Source organism: Delphinus delphis, chromosome X, assembly GCF_949987515.2.
Source record: "Delphinus delphis chromosome X, mDelDel1.2, whole genome shotgun sequence".
Taxonomy (NCBI): Eukaryota; Metazoa; Chordata; class Mammalia; order Artiodactyla; family Delphinidae; genus Delphinus; species Delphinus delphis.
In genome coordinates, this window is record NC_082704.1 from 44,934,721 (window position 1) to 44,958,349 (window position 23,629).

The following is a 23,629-nucleotide window of genomic DNA, read 5'->3' on the forward strand; positions in this document are numbered from 1 at the left end:
TCAAACTGTAGAGATGGAAATAACTGGTCAATTCAGTCCAACAACTGGTCAGTGACTTCTCAATAGCAAGTAGGTAAAGCCTTGGTTCTTTCTAATAAGCTGTGTTATTATAGGTGTTTGAAGGGCAACCTGCCTCCTCAAGATAAATTTCTAATTTTTTTCTAATATATAGTATTTCTAATATACTCTGTATATTCTTGATAGTTCTTGATAGTCTATGCTTTATAAACTCTTCACAAAAAATATGTTCCTTTTTTCCATAAACTCCTATATGACAGAAATAGGGTATTCCTTTACTCTGTGATTTCCTCCACTATTTCTACTATTGTCTAAAATGTGATATAAGCTGGAAAAGACTGGAATACTTTTGAAGTCACAGATGACTTTCTGACCCTTCCAAAACGTATGAAAGTTCTTAATAACTGAAACAAACATGTGAATCAAAATATCAGAAATGTAACCTATAGCACATGTCCGAAATGTCACCTTCCCATACAGGATTCGTAGGTTGCAATCTCTTAGTAATAATTGAAAAAAATATATATATATATAATATATATTAAATATATATGTATATATACATATATATATGGCAAATAAACCAACATGCTCCTGATTCAAAACTCTCATCTTAAAAAATGAGGGGAGGCGGTGGCCAGAACAGTACACAATGAAAAATTATTTATTAGCTGTTTTCTCTTGTAAGAAAAAAAGAAAAATGACAGCAAAGAAATGTCTAAGAAAACTGTTCAACGCAAGTAAACAATACCTGAATGAAGTCAGAACGTTTGCGTTGGTAGTGCTGCTTCTGCAGCCAGTTAGAGAAGTGAACACTTTTTCCAGAATATGAGTAGCGCTCAGTTTAACCATATATAGTCTTCTGATGTCATGTAATAAATAATAGAATATGTACTGTTAGACAAGATGAAAGAGCATGGATGGTACATCAGGGTTTATGCAAGAAAAACTGGTGTGAGAAAAGACAACTCGTTTAAAGCCAGAGAGGGAAAATGCTTCATGCTTAGAAACATAATTTGAAAGTCACAGAAACCAAAAGTGTTATCCCTGGGAATGGAGATACCATTGTTAATCAATCGTATTGGTTTGACACTTCCCAGGACTCAGAAAAGGAACCATTAGTATATAAAAGAGAAAAAAATGTCTGACTGACTTGCAACAACTTCATCTTCAGTTCTGTCATTAATACTGAATGTAGATTTATGAGGACAGAGAAATTAGACTTAACAAAGCTACAGTGAATGGATTTGTAGGGAAGCCCTGTACTGGATGATTAAGGTAGAGTTAAGAGGGGGTTGGCTCTATATTTCCTAAAGGAAACTAGAAGTTAGCCACGTGGAATTTTCTTTTCTAGAAGTTGCCTTCATTTTGTGACAAAGAATTGTTCTCTGTTTTAAATGCATTTAATATTTTTGAATGAGTGGCAGCCTTAGAAGTTGAACAGACTATTCCCCAAAGGTTTTTTTTTTTTTTTTCGCGGTATGCGGGCCTCTCACTGCTGCGGCCTCTCCCGCTGCGGAGCACAGGCTCCGGACGCGCAGGCTCAGCGGCCACAGCTCACGGGCCCAGCCGCTTCGCGGCATGCGGGATCCTCCCGGACCGGGGCACGAACCCGTGTCCCCTGCATCGGCAGGCAGACTCTCAACCACTGCGCCACAAGGGAAGCCCTCCCCAAAGGTTTTTTAAAGGAGAATGATAGTTCTCTGCCATACTCCAACAACAAATACATTTTAGTCATTCAATAGAGACCCTGCAATGCTCATGAAATTGCAAGGGAAAACAACAATCCTGCCAAGAACGAACATAAAGGTAAAATGCCAAGCCTCTCTGCAATTCTTTTTTTTTTTTTTTCCCCAAGTGCTAGAAGTGTTGGCAGATGTGTATGTAGGGTCGCAATAATAAGCAAATGAACACGTTTAACCTCTGGGCCAGATGAGCTGTATGGACGAGTCGTGTCAGATTGTGTCATGTCCAGGGAAAGCCACATAAGATGTCAGTACAAACTAGGCTGATATCCACCAAATATTAGATTCATCAGCTTCTAGGAAATGCATTCCCATCCAATTAAGTGACTTTCTAAATGGAAAAAGAATAAGATAATTCTCCTTCAGTGAGCTATTGCTTTTGGAAAATGTATTTCATGGAAAGCAAAATTATCAAGTTAGAAAAGATTTATAGAGGTAATTTAGACAAGGTTGTTTAGACCCAGGGAAGGGAAGTGATTTCCTCTAGGAAGTTGCATAGAAAAGCCAAGAACTACCTGACCAGTGTTGGATCTACATTTGCTGTTAACAAAATGTTCCAACCAGCTTCCCTGAATACCCTTCCAGATTTTCCTCCACTGGAGACTTCCTAATTCTTATTCAAAATACAAAATACTCCCTGACATTTTGACTCGGGACATTTCATGAGGAAAGCAGAGTGGATATTATAGGTAATAGTGATAAATACAAAGAGGCTAAGGTCAAATCAGAGGTGATTCAAATTTACCTATGACTTAAACCCAAATTGAAGCCATGTGGACCAATATGTTCTTACAATTTGATCATAGGACTGTGATCATCCCCCTTCTGTCTTGAATAAAGCATATTTTGCTCAGTAGAAATATTCCCCTTTAATAGCCCACATGATGAATTAACAGAGTGCTAAATTAAAGGAATTTCATCTGTAACACTACTAGTTATTTCTTCATCATGGAATACGGGTATTCATCACCCGTAGCCTTATTTTAAGCTATGTATTCCATTCTGCTTTCATACTCAAATGCTACTGCACTAAAGGTTGGAAAAGAAATAGCCTTTCTATGGCAAGAAACACCCTTTCTTGCCATAGAAAGAGTACCTCATTCTGCTACTCACTAGCCATACAACTTTGGACCAGATAACTTCTCTGAGTTTTAGTTTTTTCGTGTATGAAACACAGTTCACAGAAAGAGTTAAGATCAGTATGCAAAAGTGCTTGACATGTAGTAGGTGTTGAATATATATACAATAGTTGAATATGAGTGTTTGGGCAAGCATTATCTTCTGTTACCAACCTGGAATTGGTTCATGAAGAATGAAATAGAATTAAAATAGAAAATGTTCTTTTTCAGGCTCATAAGCAACTTTTAAACAATGGAGGAGGATAGTAGTAAAAACATGAAGAAAATAATGTAAACTTCTCTTGTTCCATAGGCCTGGGTTTATCCCTAGATAATTCCTTCTTGCTGTATAAGATTATATGTGAATTAAGTCTCCTAAGCTGGAACAGCCCTGGGTGCTGTATAAATAGCATGAGTATTAGTGGATATTAAAGGCACACATACATACACATAAGTGCAGCACACATATCCACACACACATAGGGGCTTGCCATGAGAACCTAGCCTAATGGTATATTTGGTTCAAACTATGAAGAGTTTCTTGTTTATGCCTTTTGATTCTCAGCTTACACCCTCTATATCAGAGGCTATCCTGTTTCTCAGTCAGTAATTGTTGTCTTCAAAGAACAGGAATGTATTTAGGCAGCTTAAATAGAATGGAATTTAATAAAAGACTGCAACAAACAATCTCATGGAAATCCAAGGGCATCCAACAAAGCCCAGTCAGGAACCTAGGAACCGGAAATTTACCTGTTAAATCAGAAAACATTGTTCACACTATCTCAAAAATCCTCTCTCCGGTGCTTTGTGACAGCCTGGAGGGGTGGGCTAGGGAGGGTGGGAGGGAGGGAGACGCAAGAGGGAAGACATATGGGAACTATGTATATGTATAACTGATTCACTTTGTTATAAAGCAGAAACTAACACACCATTGTAAAGCAATTATACCCCAATAAAGATGTTAAAAAAAAAAAGGAACAAGATAGAAAATCTGGAGTTGAAAAGTACAATAAAAAAAAAAAAATCCTCTCTCATCTCTGCCTTTCTGCCTCCTCTCTCTCTCTCACTCGTTTCCTCTGCTTTCATATGGCACAATTTAGCTAAAGCAGCCATTCAGGTCTATTATCTGCTCATTTTCTAAGTGACTGAAACAATCATTAAAATATGTTGTATCTCAAATATTTTATATGAAAAATATTTTATTGAAGTATAATTTTTAAAAAAGTATAATTACAATAATATATTAGTTTCAGCTGTACAACATAGTGATTTGATATTTTTTATACATTACAAAATGACCACTGCAAAAGTCTAGTTACCATCTGTCACCATACAAAGTTACTGACGTATTATTGACCATATTCCCTATGCTGTGTATTACATCCCCATGAATTATTTATTTTATTATTGAAGTTTGTATCTCAAGTGCCTTCACCTATTTCACTCATCCTCCTACCACCCTCCCTTCTAGCAAACACCTATTTCTTCTCCATATCTATGACTCTGTTTCTGTTTTGTTATGTTTGTTCATTTGTTTTGTTTTCTATTTATTTATTTTATTTTTTAATTGAAGTATAGTTGCTGTACAATATTATATGAGTTACAGGTGTACAATATAGTGATTCACAATTTTTAAAGGTTATACTCCATTTATAGTAAATATAGATATTGGCTATATTCCTTGTGTTGTACAGTATATCCTTGTAGCTTATTTATTTTTGCTGAAAAGACAGCTGAGAGTTCCCTTGTACATAACTAGTTGCTTTCCTCTTTCTGCTTTTAAGATTCTCTCTTTAATTTTTGCCATTTTAATTATGTGTCTTGATGTGAACCTCTTTGGGTTTGTCTAGTTTGGGACTCTGTGTTTCCTTGAACTGGATGTCTCTTTCCTTTCCCAGGTTAGGGAATTTTTTAGCTATTATTTCTTCAAATAAGTTCTCTGCCCCTACCTCTCTCTCTTGACTTCCGATATCACTATAACGTGAATGTTAGTACACTTGATGTTGTCCCAGAGGTCTCTTACACTGTCTTCACTTTTTTAAAATCCTTTTTTCTGTTCAGCTTCGATGATTTCCACTACTGTGTCTTTCAGTTTGCTGATCTGTTCCTCTGTATCATCTAACCCAGGGGTCCCCAAGCCCTGGGCCGCAGACCAGTACTGGTCCACGGCCTGTTAGGAACCCAGCCACACAGCAGGAGCTGAGCAGCAGGTGAGCGAGTGAAGCTTCATCTGCCACTCCCCATTGCTCCCCATTGCTCACATTACCACCTGAACCATCACCCCTATGTCCATGGAAAAACTGTCTTCCACAAAACTGGTCCCTGCTGCCAAAAATGTTGGGGACCACTGATCTAACCTACTGTTGATCCCTTCTAGCATACTTCTTTACTTCAGTTATTGTATTGTTCAGCTTTACTTGGTTCTTCTTTATATTTCCAAACTCTTTGTTAAACTTCTCACTGTGTTCATCCATTCTTCTCCCAAATTCATTGAACATCTTTATGATCATTACCTTGAACTCTTTATCAGGTAGATCGCCTGTCTCCACTTCACTTTGTTCTTCTTCTGGGGTTTTGTCTTATTCCTTCTTTTGGAACATATTCCTCTGTCTCCTCATTTTGCCTAATTCTCTGTGTTTATTTTAAAATATTAGGTAGGTCAGTTACTTTTCCTGATTTTGGAGAAATAGTCTTATGTAGGAGACATTCTATGGGACCCAACAGTGTATCACCCCCTGGTCACCTGAGGTATATGCTCTAGCGGTTCCCTTTTGTGGGCTGCATGGGCCCTTCTGTTGCAGCATGGCTGACTACTATGGATGCACTGGTAGGCATGGCTGGCCCCTGGCCCAGCTGGCTGCTAGGCCCTTCTTTATGTGATGGCTACCAACCTGCTGGTGGGAGGCTGGGTCCCAGCATGGCTGGCTGCAGGGGTTGGGGTGTTCTGGGGCTGGTGCTGGCCTGCTGGTGGATGAGTAGGCCTTGGACACTAATAGGCTAAAAAGAGATTTCAAAATGGTGTTTGCCAGCACTAGTGTCCTTGTAATAGAACGAGCTCCCAAAAAATGGCTTCCAGCAGCATCTATGTCCTTAAGGAGAGTCCTAATTTCCTCCTGCCTCTCCAGGAGGCTCTCCAAGATCAGCAAGTGGGTCTGACCAGGCTTCTTTCAAGTTACTGCCTCTGTGCTGGATCTCGGAATGTGTGAGATTTTGTGTATGCACTTTAAGAGCAGAGTCTCTGTTTGCTATAGCCCTCCACCTCTTGCATACATAAGCCTCACTGGTCTTCAAAGCTACATGTTCTGCAGGCTTATCTTCCCAGTGCACGCCCCCTGGGCTTGGAAGCTTGATGTGTGGCTCAGATCCCTCACTCCTCGGGGAGAACCTCTGCAATTGTGATTATCCTCCCATTTGTGGGTTGCCTCCTCCTGGGATGTGAGTCTTGACTATTCCCCATCTCTGCCCCTCCTACCCATCTTGCTGTGGTTCCTTCCTTTTATCTTTCATTTTATCTTTTCTGCGAGTCTTCTCATAAATAGTTGCTCTGTAAATAGTTGTAATTTTGGTGTGTACTTGGGAGGAGTTGTGCTCAGGGTCTTCCTACTCCACCACCTTGGCCATACCTTCCAATTTTTTTTTCTTTTTTTTTTGATAACAGGATGATAAGTGGATAGCTTCTCCCTTCTAGGGCCCAGTACATGGATTCCACAATTTTTTTCTACCCTCCAGCCTTTTTCTTAAGTATGGTTTGACTTTTGTACTTTTGCACTATCTTACTTACACAAGCCACATCCATAATTTCCAGTTTGGATTCCTTTAAAGTGGAATGAGAACTAAAAAAGACCTATGAGAGGAAGTGATCTGATATCTGTGATTTGCTTCAAAATAATTGTAGCAAAGGATTGGGTGGGTATAGCTAAAACGAGATTGGACATGTATGGATAATTGTTGAAGCTGGGTGATGAGAATATCCTGTTTAATTATACTAGACTCTCTAATTTTAGATATGTTTGAAATTATCCATAAAATAAAGTAAAAAACAAAATATGTGAAGCAATATGAATGTAGAATCTTCTTAATTATTATAATTTCCCCCATCTTTTACTTTTTTCTTACTCGCGCCTAATTTGACAGATTTTTTTAGCATCCTGCATTTACTGAGACTTACAAAGGCATTCGGCCTAGATTTCATTGAAGCAACAACTCACTTTGCATTCATATTTCATCAGTTTACATAATATTTAATTAAATCACATAATTGCATTATTATGTGCAACTGGCATAGATTTGGAACAAACTCAACTAATTTTCAGTAAGCACACAACTCAAACTGTTGAAGCAGAAGTATCTGGGCAAACTAGACTCTTCTAGTCACACTACTTCTAACCACACTACTAACTATAAGCACTTAGCGTACCATGCTTATTGGTCCTGGGTTTCACTGTCAATTAATCCAGCAAGATGATTAAGCAGAAGTTCACTAAGAGAGAATCTACTGTATTTTGTTGTTGTTTATGTACGTGTTCTCCTACAGTTTTCAAACTTTAATTCTGACTTCAGTTAATCTTCTTTCTGATCTCAAACTCAAGACAGTTGAAGATTTTATATTTGCCTCAAATGATCTTCTGGTGTGTAGTGGAGCCAGTGGGACTAAATTTTTCAGTTACTTATATTTGGCAAGGATGGGGAGGAAGGGTGTTTCATTTCTATATTCTTATTATTGTATTTTTCTGCTTTCTCACAACTCTCTGATTTGCTTGCTTAAAAAGAAATAGAAGTTAGGTTGTTTTGTGGACATTGGCTTTGGCGAGAAGCCTGATTATACTTGCTAAGCCTCCTAGTAGCAATATTGAGGAATTAGTTAAAATGCTGAGACGAGAGTACAGACCCAGAGAGACAAAGAATGAGTGTGCTAGTAGTCCCCAGCTCTAAGTTTCTGCAATCATTTGTTGAAATACCTTGAGGAAGTAAGTCAGTTTTTATTTCTCTATGCAGGGTGGCAAAAGGTAATATGACGTACCAATCTTTTTATAATAATAAAACTGTAGGGACCAGAATTCCCTCTTTCTCCTCCTCCCTCCATGATACCTCAAAGCTGCTTCCAGAATGAACTAGTCATACTGCCCATTGAGTTTCTTTCATCAAACTCACAGCTGTGGATGTTGGAAGGGACTGCTTTCCCTTTGCTTAACCACTTTAGTATGACTAACTCATGAACACACAGGAGCAAGGCAATTTGCTCCGCCATTTTTCATCTCAGGTATGCAGCAACAGCATGCATTCTGAGTCACGCAGAGTCCACTCTAAAGAATGTGTGCTGTGAGCTCAGAGGGGCTAATAATCAAATTAGGATACTAACAAAAGGCAATTTATAATGCTGAAACTAATGAGAGGTCAAAGAACAAAACTCTGCAAGGAGTTTTAATTATCCTGTCCTTCGTGACTCCACAAGAACATTTTTTTTTTTTGCGGTACGCGGGCCTCTCACTGCTGTGGCCTCTCCCGTTGCGGAGCACAGGCTCCGGACGTGCAGACTCAGCGGCCATGGCTCACGGGCCCAGTCGCTCCGCGGCATGTGGGATCTTCCCGGACGGGGGCACGAACCCGTGTCCCCTGCATCGGCAGGCGGACTCTCAACCACTGTGCCACCAGGGAAGCCCCACAAGAACATTTTTAAAGGAACACTGTCACCAGTATTCAACTGGTACTTTAAGTTCCATTAAGATTTACATAAGCTATTACATAAATGGGAAATACAGACTTTCTTTCCAAGTAGAGTAGGGATCTAAATCCTTCTCTTCAGGGATGGAAAACAAGCACTGTCTTGCTTTGATGTTCAATTTATTGGATCCTTTCCTTCCCATAGCACTGATGGAGAAACATGAAGCCTCTCTTCAAGAGAATCTCTATATTGGATAGCATATAGAAAGAAAAGAACTGTAACAACCAAAACAACTACAACAGTTTTTCTGTCCTTGTTTCCTGTGCCATTTCATTTTCACTTTTTTTTTTTTCTAGTTTGTTTGTGTTTTATTGACTCTGTGATGCTCAGGCCTTGACTACGAACTTTGGCAGTGGATACAGCTGTTTCTTCTGCAGCTGCTTCTTGATATTCAACTTCTCATGCTTGTTGAACCTGCAGCATGTGTTTTCTTGGGCTGCAGATCCAGAGGCTTGTACTTCTTGCCCTTGTAGAATTTCCTGAGGTTCTCTTTCTGAGTCTTATTAACAACAGTGAGAACTTGGGCAATGGATTTATAAACATCTAGGATCTTGGAGAGCTTGGATGCCACACTGCTTGTCACTTTGGTGATTTCCAGCTACGACAGCTCCACCTTCAAGTCATCCAGCTGTTTCAGCAGCTCCATCTTTTTGCCAGGAAGATCTCAAGCTTTAATCTTGGCCATGACTGCACAAGCTGCGCCACTGTCTGCTCTTGAGGGAAAGAGTTTTCTTCACTTCTTATTTTCACTTTCCTCTGTCATATATATATCCACACGCACCACCACAACCACCACACCCAGCATTTCTGCAGGTCAAAGTGCCCTTCATCTCTCAGAGCCTAACTTCTTTCTAGGAGGTGTTTGAGATGGGTTTGTATATTTATCTGCTTGTTTGGAGAAGAGTGGCATAATTGATGAACTGAAGAAAGTGACAATATCAACTGAATGTGGAACCTCTCAGGCAAAAATAAAACCAAAAAGCTGCTACCCTTAAAAGCTAGAGAAAAGTGGAGATGTTAGCAGCAACATACTGTGAACACGGCTGGTCTGGAAAGGCTTTTGCTACCAAGAGGGTTAATTGTCCAAAGGTAATGTCTACCCATCAAGCCAATTTAAGGCCAAAGAATGCATCTTGGCAAGGAGTTTTCTTTTATCAATAACTGCGTCAATAAAACAGCAAATGGAACACAAAAAAATCGAGCACATCCATATCATCAGGGCAGCAAGACAAGTAGCCCAGAGCACTGGAGGGTCTGGGTGTTGAACTAGTTGCCCTTATTACCGAAAAAAAAAAAACATTAAAGTATAAAAGCAATTCCAACAAGGAAATTGGGAACAATGCAAATAACAAAACTTTCTTCCTGAAAAGGAAGAAAAAACCTGCAAATTCTTCTGCTAAACTTGTCATCACCACACCCTGCCATGTGACATTTACATTGTTCTTTTAAATAGGTAGTCCATTGTTTTATGAGACAGTGTAGCTTAAGGGCTAAGAGTGTGGGCTCTAGAGTCAAACTAAATCCAGTTCCATCACTTCTTAGCCACATAGTCTTGGGCAGGTTACTTTTTTCTTTCTAAGCCTCAGTTTCCTCATGTGTAAAACTGGAATAATAGCAAGGCAGCAAAAGTCCAGGCTTTGGAGTCAAACTGCCTGGTTCCCAGTCCTCTACTCCACCACTTACTGGCAGTGTGACCTTGAGCAAATTGCATAACTTCTCTGTGGCTCAGTTTCCCCTTCAATAAAATGCGCCCAATTGATTGTCAGGATCTCACAGGATCATTTTGAAAATTATATGTATTATAGAACACATGTAAAGCACTTAGTAAGTGCTCCACAGATATAAGTCATTAGTACCTACCTCAGAAGGTTGTAGTAAGGACGAAATGAGACAAAGAATGAAAAGCTTTTAAGCTTGGTATACTCAGTGCTCAATGCTAGCTCAATGCTAGCTAAATGCTAGCTTTTGTTACGTGTTTGTCTTTTGACTCTCCAACTGGCTTTTAAGCTTCTAGAGGATGAGTCTTAATTTTTTTTCTTCATACTATAATATCTAGCACTCTGTTATATGCAAATAAAAGTAACTCAACTATAGCCAAAGGAAAGAAAGGAACAAATCCTCATGCAGAAAAAGTAGAAACTCAAATATCAGAACCGTGGACTCACATGCCATGAAAAGATTGGGTTTAGTAAAAATTAATGGTACAGGTCAAACAACATGTCTGATTTTTGGCAAATCATAAATATTATCAAGAGCAAACAATTTGGCATTTGATTTCTTACTTGTGTAGGGGAGTATAAATATTTTTCGCTCTACCCTTCTAGGTTCTTGGCTGAGACCCCCTGTAATAAAAGACAGATTAGGGCTTCCCTGGTGGCGCAGTGGTTGAGAGTCCGCCTGCGATGCAGGGGATGCGGGTTCGTGCCCCGGCCCGGGAGGATCCCACATGCCTGGAGCGGCTGGGCCTGTGAACCATGGCCGCAGAGCCTGCGCGTCTGGAGCCTGTGCTCCGCAACGGGAGAGGCCACAACAGTGAGAGGCCCGCATATCGAAAAAAAAAAAAAAAAAAAGACAGATTAACAGGAGAAAAACAATTTTAATTATGTACATATTATGTAGTACCGGAGCCCCACAAAGATATGAGGCTCAAAAGGAAGCCAGACTATAGAGGCTTATATACCATCCTGAGGCAAGGAAAGGAATAGGGGTCTGGGGCTTTAAAGCAGGGGAGGCATGTCATAGGACGATGAGAAGAGAAAATGTGTGGTAAACAAAAGTTGCACTGCCAGGTAGATAAATTTCTCAGGTAAAAAAATGATCTCTGATAAAATCTCTCTTCCTGCTACCAGCCCCCTTTCTAATGTAAATTTCATTTATAAATGTAGCTTTCCCTTACAAAAGGGCAACTTTGTTTTCAGAGCTTCTCCTATGTCTGTAGTTTCTCAAGATGATTCTTAGGCCAAAGAGACATATTTTGGGGTGGCATTTCATTTGAAAATATTGATGACTACAATAGATGACTCAGTTAAAAAAAAAAAAGGCCAAACGAATGATGTTACATAGACGCAGCTTAGGAGGTATTTCTCACGCTTGAGACTTCTGTGAATCACCTTTACAAATTTCATTACTTCAGTATACCACCAAAAACATTCCTTCACAATTTATGCTTTATACACATACCACATTTACTATTATTTTCTTAACAACTTTTTCTTTGAACTAACTTAAACTGTGTTAAAAACAAGACAACAGGCCCAAAATGGAGTCACTTATGCCAAGCCCCATGTCGCCAAGAATTAATTATGGTTTTGGCCTCTCCCAGAAATGGAATCGAAAACCAGTCAATCAGGAATCACCTCGTTAGCGCTAGCGAGGTCATCTGCCTGATAGACACCTGCCATCCCCTAAAGGAAAGTGACCTTGCCATAAACAATCCACTTTTTGCCCAATTAACTTTCTCATTCCCACTCCCTTCTACCTATAAAATTCTGTCATTTTGTACAGCTCCTCAGAGCTCCTTTCTATCTGCTAGAAGGGATGCTGTCCAATTCATGAACTATTGAATAAAGCCAATAAGATCTTTAAAATTTACTCAATTGTACTTAGTTTTTTTTTTTTTTTTTTTTTTTTTTGTGGTACGCAGGGCTCTCACTGTTGTGGCCTCTCCCATTGCAGAGCACAGGCTCCAGACGCGCAGGCTCAGCGGCCATGGCTCACGGGCCCATCCGCTCCGCAGCATGTGGGATCTTCCCAGACCGAGACACGAACCCGTGTCCCCTGCATCGGCAGACGGACTCTCAACCACTGAGCCACCAGGGAAGCCCATGTACTTAGATTTTTAACAATTGTTTTTACTAATCGATTTGAAAAGCTGAGTTTATATCATTACATAAAATGGAAACCAGTATCATTTATCATAAATAGAAGGTGAGAGTAAAAGTAAATATAATGAAAACAAAAGTGTTCTTAAAATCTAGATAAATATTGTTGCCTGGCAGAGGCTCCTGAGTCTGTGGCTTTGAGACCTGCTTTTTCTTTGTTAAAAAGTTTGTTTAGAACACATCAGAAATGTTTAAGACTAACTTTCACCAAAGTGAGAACTGAAAAAGAATTTAAAAGGGAAAACTTCCCCACTCTATGACTCAGTATTATTTAATGTCTATATACTCTGTGCACCACCTGAAATCATTTTGTGATTTCATGAAACACTGGCCTAGATGATCAATGAAGAATGGTTTCTGGTTCCCCAAATGCCTGTACAATATTGTTCTCAGGGTGTAGCCCCCGAATTACCTGCATCCGAATCACCCATGGGTGCTTGTTTAAAAAGGGGGGTGGTAACTAATGAATCACTACTTAATCTGGAGACTGGGACCCGACATATTACATTATTAAGAAACACCCACAGGTGATTTTGATGCACAATAAAGTCTGAAAACCAGGGCTATATTATAGCAATTATTGAAGAAGGTGGAACCATCCTTATAACAGCTCTGTAGATACAGAAAAGCTGAAAGGAAAAGGGAACGGAGAATTTAGCTAAAGGAGGTAATCTGCCCCAGACCTGAACTGTGAGGCTACAGTCTGCGAGATAAGCACTGCATTTAACTGGAGTATTTTAATACCAGAATGAAGTAGAAAGGGAAAAAAAAGAAGAAAGGCATCCGGCAATGAGAGAACAAAAAGATTCAATGAAGAAAGGGATTGATTTACAAGAAAAGATGAAAGGAATTTAAAATGTGGCTTTGCTAAGTGATCACTAAGCAGGGGTGTGATAACAGTTTACAGATGTTTGAATCATATACTAAAAAGAGGAGGAGGAATTTGTTAAGTAAGAACAAGAAGGGATAATTAGACATTAAGAGAATGTAATTGACCAAATTCTCTTTCCATATAACTCAGCTTAAGCATTCCTGCTCTGCATGTTGTGTCCAACTTCTGCCCTAAGGGATGTGCTCTGATCTTCTTCTCCCCAAAAGAGGCTTGAGCATCACTCTAGTATCTGTGCCTTTGTTCAAGCATATTCCTCTGAAGGGGAGCAGAATATGCCATCCCAAAATATTCCTCTTTGGTGTGAGGATTATTTTGAGCTGATTATTTTTGAGAGGCTGCAAATAGAAGATTCTCTGAAAATAGAATAGAGCTTGCCCTTTCCTGAGGGCAAATTACATTTATGAGGGAAACCTCCATTTGTAAGGGTGTTTCCCTCTCTCTACCAGGAAGAGAAAGTTGGCTCTAAATCACAAGAGAATTCTGTCAATGGAGAAGGCACTGACTGAAATCTGCATAACAAGACTTACCCTTGTTTACTGTGCTTTTCCTGATCACCTCTCATAACTGGCTCTCCCACCTAACTTCCAGGTCACTGTGGCTGTCATGACCTCCACATCCCTTCCAAAATTACAGCCTAGACTCTCACTCCACTAGGGCAAAGCCTAAAGGTCTAGTGGCCCTAACAAACACCTTAAGAGCATTATAGGGGAGTCTGCACTAGAGCTTGGGAGACCTCCACTTTGAGGAGCTGAGAAATTGATTGGCAGTAGGGCCAGACTCTGGCAAAACCAACCAGTTGTAAAATTTGTCTTCAGCAGCTTTTTTGTGCCACCCCCAGTTCCAGATTCCCAGACATCTCGGAATATATAAGTAAATGTCCCTCTTGTAAGAGGAGAAAGGGATCAAATAAATACCACTCATACATGGAATGTCTTAATATGTATTGGGCTCCACCCCACAGGCCTGCAAGCCCTGTACTTGCCCGACATCAAGACCAAAGAAAGAGCCCAGCGTCAGCAATAGAGACATCAGTGGTTTAATGGATGGGGGATCTTACACGGCTGAAGCAACACCGTGCGCAGTGGAAGGCAGGCAGGACACAGCAGCAGTCTTGCAGTCTTCACTCCTGGGGTGGAGGTTGCTGGGAAACCAGGTGGAAATGTTCTGACCTAGGATTAGGACAATCACTAGCTGGGTCTGGGGGCACGTATGTAGGAAGGTCGGTCATATGAGTAGGGTGTAGGTGAAGCAGGCGCTGGTCGAGCAGGGGATGTACAGAGAGCAAGAGAACAGCCATTTTGAGTGGTGTGACCATATAATACGTTACCTCTGGGAGCAGGAATGGTAATTACTGTAAAAGAGCACTGTGGGGGGACTTCCCTGGTGGTGCTGTGGTTAAGACTCCGCACTCCCAATGCAGGGGGCTGGGGTTCAATCCTTAGTCAAGGAACTAGATCCCACATGCATGCCACAACTAAGAGTTCACATGCCACAACTAAGGAGCCAATGAGCCACAACTAAGGAGCCCGTGAGCTGCAACTAAGGAGCCAGCAAGCCACAACTAAGACCCAGCACAACCAAATAAATAAATAAAATAAATAAATAAACATTAAAAAAAAAGAGCACTGTGGAGAAAGGAAGATGCTTAAATCAAATGCAAAAATTCTAAAATTAGAATTTTAGACACTGAGCATCTGAGTACTGAGCTTTTTGGGGGAAGAGGAATATCAAAAATAGACCTCATTTTACCACATTAGTGATTCTGTAGGGGAGGAAAAATAATTTTCCATTTACCCTTTTGGTTCTTGATTGAGACTCCCTGGTAATCAAAAACAGATTACAAGAGAAAAACAAACGGAAGTCTAATAACATGTATACCTCCTGTATACACGGGAGATACTCAGGAAAACTAACTCCCTGAGATGAGCTGGGCCAAGCCATCGCCTTAAATACTATTTCCATCTAAAAACAAAAGAAGTTGGGGGAGGAAGATGCCAGTTATGGGAGGTAACCAGGAGAAGCACAGTAAACAAAGGTAAGGTTGTTATACAGATTTAAGTCATTGCCTTGTCCATTGATATTGTTGATGGTGAATTTAAGGTTCTTTCTTCATCGTGAAGGAATTTGGAAACGAAGTGATAGGTAAGAAGTGGATTTATAGAGACAAACACACTCCACAGATAGAGTGTGGGCCATCTTGGAAGGCAAGAGGCAAGAGGCCTCGAAAAATGGCATGGTTAGTTTGTATGGGCTGGATAATTTCACAGGCTAATGAGTGGGAAGATTATTCCAACTATTTTGGGGAAGGAGTGGGAATTTCCAGGAATTGGGCCACCACCCACTTTTTGACCTTTCGTGGTTGGCCACAAACCTTTCATGGCTGGCCACTTTTTGACCTGTCATGGCGCTGGTGGGTGTGTCACTTAACTTATGCTAATGTATTACAATGAGCATATAATGAGGCTCAAGGTCTACTGGAAGTCGAATCTTCCACCATCTTGGACCTAGTTGGTTCTCACTCGTTTTCATCATGTACTATGGCTATGTCTTCCTTGTAAAGGTTGTGCCTTTCCCCCTTCCCTCCTGTTCCAATATGAGTTTCCAGAAATTTACAGTCATCCTTCTCTTCCTGGTAGAGAGAGGAAGACACCCTTACAAATGGAGATCTCCCTTATAAATATAAATTTGCCTCAGTCAACGGCAACTTCTACTCTGTTTTCAGAGATTCTCCTGTGTCTGCAGCCTCTCAAAAATAATTAGCCCAAAATAATTCTCAGGCCAAAAAGATATATTTTGGGGTGGCATATTCTGCTCCCCTTCACCATATTAGTGACGCTAAACTGCTGTCCCCAAATTTCAAACTGATCAGTGACACCTGAAAAAACCTGGATATTGAAGCTATGCCCTGCGCTACCCTCTTCTGTCCCCTGACAGTTCAGAGACATTAACTTATTGAGTGATTTTCAGAGCCCACTTACTGAAGGTCTGACATAGCCACATAGCAGTTTGTAACTTTAGATACACTACCAAATGTAAAATAGATAGTTAGTGGCAAGCAGCTGCATAGCACGGGGAGATCAGCTCGGTGCTTTGTGACCACCTAGAGGGGTGGGATAGGAAGGGTGGGAGGGAGACTCAAGAGGGAGGAGATATGGGGATATATGTATACGTAGAGCTGATTTACTTTGTTATACAGCAGCAACCAACACAACACTGTAAAGCAATTATACTCCAATAAAGATGTTAAAAAAATATATTTTTCAGATTTACATACGCCTTCACATATACCACCTGTATTTCCCCTCCCAGTCCTTTTATAGTTTCTCAATAGCTCACTTTACTGTGGACTCACATGAGCTTAGAATGCTGTTCAATCAACCAACAATTTCCTGACTGAATGATTAAGAAATGTGGCATAAGTGGCATAATTTGAGACTCAAGCTAGACTAGACTGAGAAGCAGAAATGCAGAGGAAGGGCTTTAAAATACATCACTTGATGGATAGCCTGAATCATCGCTGGGTCTCTTCCATCTATGTATTTTATATAATAAAGTAGCACTGTACTTTACAAGGAATTTCACATTACCATAGAAGATTCTCTTTCATTGTATTTTAATTTGGGTTTAATATAGAAAATATTTGAATGTCCTATTCATCAGCTGAAGAGCGTTTCTATCAGAAGTAGATAAAGGCTGTGTTGCTTTTGTCTGTTCAGCACTTTTTTCTCCTTCACTTGGGAGTAGAGCTCTCCTTTCCTCTGGGGAAACACAATTCATGTGGTTTTACTCCTGCCCTGGCCACTGGGGTGGTCTTATGACCCAGAAGTGTTCTCATGACCCAGATTTGGTTAATCAGAATACCCCATGTCTCTTGCCCCAGTGATTGGTCCAAGGATGATCACAAGATTCAGGTCAGACTAGCCAAGGTGCTTTGGCTGAAATCACTGCATGCAAGTTTGGGGTCATCCTGCCATGCCTGTGCCTCTGTGGAGGGGAGCTGTATGAGAATGAAGACAAGCAGAAGTGATGGATGGAGAGAGAGAGAGTTGGAACTCCTAGATGTAGCTGTGCCTGGAGCTCATTGAAACCCCCCTTCGACTTCACAAGTACATAAGCCATTACATTCTCCTTTTCTGCTTATTTGGGTTCATATTGGGTTTCTGACACTCGCAACCAAAATATTTCCGCATAACACATTTCCAGGTTTTACTTAGGAAAAATGAATTAAACATAGAAGAATACTTTGCTTTATGTAATTGGTATCTTTTTCAGAAGTTGAAGTTAAATAAATTTTTGTGAATCAAATCATACGAAGGGGGACAGAACATGCCATCCAAACTATGCCCCTTTGGCACAAGGATTATTCTGAGCTATTTTGAAAAGCTGAAGACACAGGAGAAGCTCTGTAAACAGTGGAAATGATTCTTTTGTAAGGTACATTTACATTAGAAAGGGGGCCTGTAGCAGGAAGCTCACTTTTTCACCTGAGAGATCCGCCTGGCAGGGCAAGCTTTGTTTACCAAACATTTTCTTTTCTCACTTTCCTGTGAATTGCCTTCCCTGCTTTGAAGTCCCAGACCCCTATCCCTTTCCTTAGCTCAGGATGATATATAAGACTCTATTGCCTGGCAGATTTTTGAGTTATATCTTTGTGGGGCTCCCATACATACTTATGTGCTATGTAAATTAATTTATTTTTCTTCTGTTCATCTGTCTTTTTGTTGCTGGGGGTGGGGGTGGGGAGGTTTCAGCCAAGAACATAGAAGAGTAGAGGGAAAATTGTATTCCCTCCCATATACATACTACATCAAAAACAGTACATTGTTAAAAGGAGACTTGTTGGGAATCTTTCATAGTACAGGTTTTTGGGGCGGCTTTCTGTTTGTTTGTTTGTTTTTAAGGAAAGGCATTACAAACGTAGAAATGTGCAAGTACATGTTGGCGATTCTGGGAGAGCTACTTGGCCGCTTTCATGATCCCAGAAAGAGAGCAATGACTTTATTGATTTCATTATTTCTCGGGTATTAATTCTCACGCTTGTAGGCTTAGAAATTTGACTTAGTTGGTATACTAAGATAGGATCTATCCCTCAGGGAAGGATTCCCAATGAGCAAGCTCACAGAGACTAAAATAGAAAACCAAAATGCCAATTGATTAATGGACAATTACAAAGACAGTCCTCCAATGGACAAGAATCCTTGCATCAGCAGATCATTGCATTTTGTTTTTGAGGGCATAAGTTTCATCCTGATAATCTTGATTCAGTCACATATGCTTTTCATAGGCCTATAGTATAGTACAGGCATACTTCAGAGATACTGGGGGTTGGGTTCACTGCAATAAAGCAAATATCCCAATAAAGTGAGTCACATGATTTTTTTGGTTTTCCAGTGCATATAAGAGTAATGTTTACCCTATACTGAAGTCTATTAAGTGTGCAATAGCAAAAGCAATATATATACCTTAATTTAAAAATACTTGACTGCTAAAAATGCCCATTTATAATAGTTACATCAAAGATCACTGACACAAATCATCATAACAAATATAATAATGATGAAGAAGTTCTAAATATTTTGAGAATCACCGAAATGTGATACATAGACATGAAGCGAGCAAATGCTGTTGGAAAAATAGCACTGATAGACTTCCTCCTTGCAATGTTGTCACACATCTTCAATTTGTAAAAAATGTAGTAACTGTAAAGTGCAATAAAGTGCAATAAAATGAGTTATGCCTGTATATGAAAAAGTTTGGAATTAGATATCAATGTTAACAAATCATGGAACTTCACATAAAAATCTGGATTTACAACTTCTCTTGAAAAATCAAAATACCTACCAACACTAATTTCTCTGATCATGGCAACCATGGCATGGATCTGAGTAGGGCCTGAGCCCTTTATAAGAGACTTGGACTCTCCTATATACTAGAGTCCTCATCAGGCCCATTGTCTTCATTTATATTCCCTTCCTGGCCTATACAGGTATTTGAATTTCATACATTTAGAAATGAAAGTTACATGTGACGTCAATAAGCTCTTTCCTTCCCCCTAGCCACAGAGTTTGATTCAAGAGTGGGAATGTGAGTGAAGCCAATGTAATTAGAGTGAATCTCAGGGGTTTTGCTGGGAATGTTGGGGCAAAGATGCTCGCCGTTTTTTCTGCTGCAAATGAAAAAGGAGGCATGTATGTCTGGGTGTTTTCTGGCAGCCATCCTGGGACTATAAGGGAAGCAAGTCTTATGATGACAAATTACATCAAAGAAGACAGCAGAAACACCAAAAGAAATAGGATCCTTTGGGACTTGAGTGAGCTGCAGGATCAAGCCTTACCTAAAGCTACACTGGAATTTTCAGGTACGTAGGTGTCATTATTTAAACCAGTTTGAGTTGGGTGTGAGGGGAGCAGAATATGCCGCCCCAAAATTTGTTTTTTTAGTGTAAAGATTGTTTTGGGCTGATTATTTTTGAGAGCTTGCAGACACAAGAGAATATCTAGAAACAGTAAAAGTTACCCTTGTTAGGGAAATTTATGCTTATAAGGGAAATCTCCACTTGAAAGTGTGGCTCCCTCTCTGTTCCAGACTATTTAGATGACTAAATCTCTAGGAATTTTTGAATGGAAAAGGCAACCACTCAAATCTGCATAACAACCATACCCTTGTCTACTATGCTTTTCCTAATAGCTTTCCATAACTGGCCCCCACAGCCCTCAACACCTTCTTTGTCTTTAGCTGGATATGGTGTTTAACGTGATGACTTGGGCTATTTCCAGAAGTTACTCAGTTTTTGTGGGTCTCTCCAATATATATAGGAGGTATACATGGTATTAAACTTGTTTGTTTTTCTCCTGTCAATCTGTCTTTTATTACAGGGTGTCTCAGCCAAGAACTTAGGAGGGTAAAGGGAAAATATTTTTTCTTCCTCTACAGGTGATTTGCCACAAAAAGTATTCTGATATGGGAAAGGTACTTTTTTTCTCCAATAGAATGTCTAGCAAAACTATTGTTACTCATGAGAGCATGGCAAATCCCTTAGAAATCCCGAAGCAAAAACAGATTAAGAATTACTACTCTCAACTACAAGATATAATAAAATTAGGGTTCACTTACTGAATTCCAGTTTTAGTCTCACTTTCATGAGGTTGTACTTAATTCACCTGGATTAGACTTCTGGATCTTCCCAGACCCTCTAGTCCTCACAGGCAACTTCTTGCTTTACCCACACACGGCTAGTCACATATCTTTTGATAAAGATTTAACGTTTGAGGTCAATTATATTAACCCAATCTTCAAGGTTTGTGTGAGATAATTTATAGACTTACTCACATACTGTAAATAAGAGGAACATATATGATTGCACAGCATATAATCTACTTATACAGGATATTTTACAGTTCAGGAATATATCTCTTATCGAAAGAATCATTATTTGGCAACTCTAACAATCTGAAATATTGATAAATATCAGGAAGAAACTAAAAGATTTTTCTATGAAGCCCAATTACATATAATGAAATTCTCACAAAAATGAACATTGCGTCAGTCAGAGGACTTCTCCCCCGCCACCACCACCACCCCACACACCCTCAGGACCTTAGAGCCATTTATTCTTATTTTGTATAGAATTCAAACTAAACTGATTTCTCAAGTCATAAAAGTTTAGAAGTAATGAATCAGAAGTATGTGTGGAGGTGGCATTGTTGAAGTAGGCACTGGAAGGAAGGGAGGGGGATGGAAGAGAGACAAAGAGAGGGACTCGAAAACCACAGCATTATTATTGAGCCAGAGAAGCTGAAATACAAGAATTGGTTCTGAAAGCAACACAGTATCATGTACAGGGTAGTGTAATTGCTGGTATTTAATTTGATGAACCTGATTAACCTGAAAGTTAAATTATGTCCAATAACTTTTATTTAAGAAGAAATATAACTATGTTATATATTTTAGAAGTATTTCTTCCCAAAGAATTAAGCTGTAGCTTTTAAAGAAATATACTTCAGTTATAACAAATAACACAGTTCTTGGCATATAGTAGGGGATATATATATATATATATATATATATATATATATATATATATATTATATATATATATATATTATATATATATATATATATAATATATATATATATATATATCAGGTACTTGTAAATCCATTTTGCTTTCCTGTGGATTCCATGTCTACTAATTGACAATTTGAGTGTGTGTGTGTGTTTGTAACTGTTGGGGGAAAAAGAAATCGTTTATGTGGAATATTGCTTACTTATAAAAAAAGCTGTGTTAAGCTGACCATATTTTTCAACTATAAATTAGGCCATATAGTTGGAAAATAAAATACTTTTTTCCAATTTGTGAATGTATATGCAAGTCTTACAAAAGCATAGAAACAAAATAATTCCACTTCATTTCAAAGAATAAAATGAGATGAAATTAGGGCTGTCCACCCACAAAAAAATTTTAAATTTGTATGGAAACACAAAAGACCCAAAATAGCCAAAATAATCTTGAGAAAGAAGAACAGAGCTGGCGGCACCGTGCTCCCTGACTTCAGACTATACTACAAAGCTACAGTAATCAGAAAAGTATGTTACTGGCACAAAAATGGATACAGAAATCAATGGACCAGGATAGAAAGCCCAGAAATAAACCCACACACCAATGGTCATTTAATCTATCACAAAGGAGGCAAGAATATACAGTGGAGAAAAGGCAGTCTCTTCAATAACTGGTGCTTGGAAAACTGGACAGCTACTTGTAAAAGAATGAAATTAGAACATTCTCTAACACTATTACAAAAATAAACTCAAAATGAATTAAAGACCTAAATATAAGACTGGACACTATAAAACTCCTAGAGGAAAACATAGACAGAACACTCTTTAACATAAATCACAACAATATTTTTTGGATCCATCTCCCAGAGTAATGGAAATAAAAACAAAAATGAACAAATGGGACCTAATTAAACTGAAAAGCTTTTGCACAACAAAGGAAGCCATAAACAAGATGAAAAGACAACCTACAGATTGGGAGAAAATATTTGCAAACGATGCTACCAACAAGGGGTCAATTTCCAAAATATACAAACAGCTCATACAGCTTAATATTAAAAAAAAAAAAAAACCAAACAAAAAAGGGCAGAAAACCTAAGTAGACATTTCTCCAAAGGAGACATACAGATGACCAACAGGCACATGAAAAGATGCTCAATATCGCTAATTATTAGAGAAATGCAAATTAAAAGTACAATGACGTATCACCTCACACTAGTCAGAATGGCCATTGTCAAAAAGTCTACAAATAATAGGGCTTCCCTGGTGGCGCAGTGGTTGAGAGTCCGCCTGCCGATGCAGGGGACACGGGTTCATGTCCCGGTCCGGGAAGATCCCATATGCCGCGGAGTGGCTGGGCCCGTGAGCCATGGCTGCACGTCTGGAGACTGTGCTCCACAACGGGAGAGGCCACAACAGTGAGAGGCCCTCATACCGCAAAAAAAAAAAAAAAAAGTCTACAAATAATAAATGCTGGAGAGGGTATGGATTAAAAGGAACCCTCCTACACTCTTGGTGAGAATGTAAATTGGTGCAGCCACTATGGAGAACAGTATGGAGGTTCCTTAAAAAACTAAAAATAGAGCTACCATATGGTCTTGCAATCCCACTTCTGGGCATATATCTGGAGAAAACTCTAATTTGAAAAGATACATGCACCCCAGTGTTCATAGCAGCACTGTTACAATAGCCAAGACATGGAAGCAACATAAATGTCCATAAATAGATGAATGGATAAAGATGTGGTATATATATACAATGAAATATTACTCAGCCATAAAAAATAATGAAATAATGCCATTTGGCAGCAACATGGATGGAACTAGAGATTATCATGTTAAGTGAAGTAAGTCAGACAGAGAAATACAAATATCATCTGATATCACTTATATGTGGAATCTAAAAAAAAAAATGATACAAATGAACTTATTTACAAAACAGAAATAGACTCACAGACATAGAAAACAAATTTATAGTTACCAAAGGGGAAAGGGGAGGGGGAGGAATAAACTAGGAGTATGGGATTAACAGGTACACATTACTATATATAAAATAGGTAATCAACAAAAAGACCTACTGTATAGCACAGGGAACTATATTCAATATCTTTTAATAACCTATAATGGAGCAGAATCTGAAAAATAATGTATATAAATAAAACACTTTGCTGTACACCTGAAACACAACATTGTAAATTA

The 23,629-nt window shown here is 39.2% G+C and overlaps 1 pseudogene; it reads right to left on the minus strand.

The window, feature by feature from the left end:
- Nucleotides 1-8,929: 8,929 nt before the first annotated feature.
- LOC132418331 (large ribosomal subunit protein uL29-like) lies at nucleotides 8,930-9,288 on the minus strand (annotated as a pseudogene).
- Between the last annotated feature and the right edge of the window lie 14,341 nt (nucleotides 9,289-23,629).